The sequence below is a fragment of the Leuciscus leuciscus genome, assembly GCF_965113295.1.
Source record: "Leuciscus leuciscus genome assembly, chromosome: 17".
NCBI classification, from domain to species: Eukaryota; Metazoa; Chordata; class Actinopteri; order Cypriniformes; family Leuciscidae; genus Leuciscus; species Leuciscus leuciscus.
In genome coordinates, this window is record NC_138741.1 from 31451966 (window position 1) to 31455780 (window position 3815).

Consider the following 3815-nt stretch of genomic DNA (forward strand, 5'->3'; position numbering starts at 1 on the left):
TCAACAGGAACTACTTTGTGTGTGGATCACTCTCAACACGCATTCTAGTAGGTTTGCAATGTGCATGTCTTTGTAATCATTCTCACAATAAATATTAAATGTTTTAATGAGTGATATAAAAAATCTTTATTTTTTGAAGAACAGCTGGAATATGAAATAACTTTTCATTACAAAGATATTGCAAGAAAACAACCACACAGGGTATTTTTTTTTTTTACCTAATTATGCATCTATGGGTAAATGTGGTAACATCTTGTAGCTTTTTAACTAGCACCATTGGATTCCTTGACCCTTACAGTGTGGGTTTAGCAGTAAAAATAAACATTCCAGTTTATTCAGAAGTCGAGATATTACAATTTAAAATTTTACGGCGGCCATTTTTTAAACTTCAATATGGCCGCCATATAGACATCTGAGCAAATGCAAACATTGATTTTCTGACTCCTTATACAATAACCTTTCCAAAAATGTATAGTTTAGCAAATCCCCCAAAAATTCCCACAAAGGTTAAAATCTGAATATAATGAACCTGACTAATATGTATGTTTCACATTTTTACTGCATATGCTCTTTGCAATTCTAATTTGTTCACAGCATTGTGCAAAAGAAAAAAATACACCCTTATTTACAACACACATAAACTCCCTTTGGATAGAGCTGTGCACAACTGGAAACAATATTGCAGTACATATTGGAACTGAACATTGGTTGCAACTAATGCTTCACACACCCCTTCTCATCAGTGAAAGCTGAGATTCACCTGAGAGAAATTGTTCAATTTAGGAGACATTTTCAAAAACAAAAAAAAAGTAATTTTTTTTTTTTAATTTGCTTGACAGATTTTGACAACTAGTTCAACATTTTTGTATGTAATGACTCAAGCAATGAAATGAGGACTATTAGTTTTATATGGAATGACTATTCAGCATTCACAAGTATAGTTAATTTTGACTGACACGGCATAAGCAAATGATAATGTTATAAAAACAGCAGATAGTTGTATGAAAGCAATTGATGCATGTCCAAAAGCATTTGCAATTTGTTGGAAGGAATGAGAAACTGCTACATACATAAACATACATGATGTGCACAAATGACTAAATGTTGTGGAGGTTGAACTAACTGTTGTGCAAATGTAAATAGTGATGTGAGAAATGCACCAAAGCGACTGAGAAAAACTGTAATCATTTCCGTGTCGTTCAGCTGACAAAAAAAAAGAGTTTATGAAGCTCTGGTCTGGTCTAGTTGAAGTTGAGGAGAGGAGCGGTTCCAAAAGAAAGTGTAGCGCTTAGTGTTGCTGAGAGAAAGAAAGAAAGAAACTCGATCGCCTCCTGGAGGAGAAAGGAAGAATGACGAGGCTGAGCTGTGCTTTTCCTTTGCCGCACTAATAGGAGACAAAAGCCAGAGAGAAAGCAAAATGTAAGAAAATAAATCTAATTTGAAAGGATAAAGGAAAAAGCGTTGTTGAAGTGAATTATCTGAGTAGTGAAGATGAAGCAAAAGCTTACAGCACCTGGTATTCCCAGGCGGTCTCCCATCCAAGTACTAACCAGGCCCGACCCTGCTTAGCTTCCGAGATCGGACGAGATCGGGCGTGTTCAGGGTGGTATGGCCGTAAGCGAGAGTCTCAACCGATAGAGAGATATTTAAAGAAGGACACCAGCAGCAGCAGCACCCCTACACATGACGCTGAGTAACCAAGAAAAAAATAATGAAAAAAATAATAAAATAAAACCGTTGACTCGTCCCTTTTTCTTAAAAAAAAAAAAAAAGAAAGAAAAAAAAGTCAAGGTTACAGTTAGTGGAAATTATAAAAATTGTATGCATCCTAATGATATTGAATACAAATTTGTTAGTTGCCAAACATTGCTGAATATAGCCTATTACAGTCCAATTAAATATCAATAGCCTATAATTTGTTTGTTTATATATATAATTATTTTTAATAATTTATTTATATTCACGCGTTTGATCTTTAACTCGTATTAAAACTAGGCTATACATTAAAAATAATTAAATAAACAAACAAGCAAATGATATTGACTTATATTTAATTGGAATTAAATATATTCAGGGAACTAACACATTTGTATTCAATATCATTAGGATGCATACAAAATTAAGGTAGCCTATCAATTTCTACTCACAGTGCCTAACCACTAAGTCAACTTTTTTTCTTAATTACTCACCGTTATGGCACAAATGTTGTGAACTGAGTTCAAATTTCATGAAGCGAAAATATTTTTTGAAAAGAGTAATGGGCTGAAACCGAAATCGTGCCCTAAACCCTCATTCACTATTCCCTACGTTAGTCCACTAATAGCCTATATAGGCTATAGGCTACTGATCACTTGAAGGAGTGAATGAATGAATTCGGACCGCTGAATTCGGACCGCTGTTGAGCGTACATCGGTTGTACACTCGTTATTGCAGTGCAATGTGGGATTGAATAAGTGCACTCAATAACGTCCTGACTCCTCTATGGTTTGGCACACCACCACAAATGGCTGTCCCTTCAGATAACGCCCTATTTTATATTTGAGCATTTAGAGGGCGATTTCGGATTCAGCCATGAAAACACGTGATGGGGAAAGGGGGCTGTTTCTGCAGCTCGGGACGTGTGTCAAATGCAGTCTGTCATGTGTAGAGGTGCTGCTGCTGCTGCTGATGTTCGTCTTTAAATATCTCTCTATCGGCTGAGACTCTCGCTTACGGCCATACCACCCTGAACACGCCCGATCTCGTCCGATCTCGGAAGCTAAGCAGGGTCGGGCTTGGTTAGTACTTGGATGGGAGACCGCCTGGGAATACCAGGTGCTGTAAGCTTTTGCTTCATCTTCACTACTCAGATAATTCACTTCAACGACGCTTTTTCCTTTATCCTTTCGAATTAGATTTATTTTCTTACATTGTGCTTTCTCTCTGGCTTTTGTCTGCTATTAGTGCGGCAAAGGAAAAGCACAGCTCAGCCTCGTCATTCTTCCTTTCTCCTCCAGGAGGCGCTCGAGTTTCTTTCTTTCTCTCTCTCAGCAACACTAAGCGCCACACTTTCTTTTGGAACCGCTCCTCTCCTCAACTTCAACTAGACCAGAGCTTAATAAACTCTTTTTTTTGTCATGATTTACACAAAGTAGGCCTACTTGCGCTTTAAGTTAATATTTATATAGGGCTGCACAAATAGGGCCTATTAGTAGTAGTAGTAGTACAACACCGTTCACTCGGAAGCAATAAATAATTCTGTATTATACATTTTTAAGGCCAGACAAGTAATTTGTTTAAATTTGTAAAAAAAAGACTATAGACTGAACACGTAATACGTGCACGCCGTCAACGTTTTCACAGGTTTGCGCTTTTAAAGCTTTCGCAGAGATAACAAAACAAAAGTATATATTTATATATATATATATATTTCTCTTCAAGGCTTGTTAACTTAGGGGCCCGCTAACACAACACCATTCTAACAGGAAAACCCTGACGAGACCAAAAAAAAAAAAAAAAAAGGCCAGACAAGTAGTTTATTGAGGGTTGATTTGTAAAGAAGGACACGTCTGCGCACATATATATTTTCAAACACGCATACCTTTAGACTGACGTTTGCATTTTTGAGGTTTGCACAGAGATACCAGATAATCGTTTGCACCATCGAACTTATTTCTGGGAGTGCATTCTCAAGACACCAGGCACTGGTTTGTGCGGATGGGCGGCCGGTGTTGAGCCGAATTTCGACCCCCTGCCAAATTATTACCCCCCTCGTTGAAGTCAGTACCTGATTGCCTAATCCTAACCCCACCCCTAATCCTACCCCCTCCCCTAAT

The 3815-nt window shown here is 37.7% G+C and overlaps 1 long non-coding RNA gene across 1 annotated transcript; it reads right to left on the reverse strand.

Moving 5' to 3' along the window:
- Positions 1-1499: 1499 nt before the first annotated feature.
- Positions 1500-2328, reverse strand: LOC309479326. Its single transcript, XR_014199198.1, has 2 exons — positions 2190-2328; positions 1500-1689 (listed from the first exon to the last, which is right to left on the reverse strand). It is a non-coding gene; the product is annotated as an uncharacterized lncRNA (long non-coding RNA).
- Between the last annotated feature and the right edge of the window lie 1487 nt (positions 2329-3815).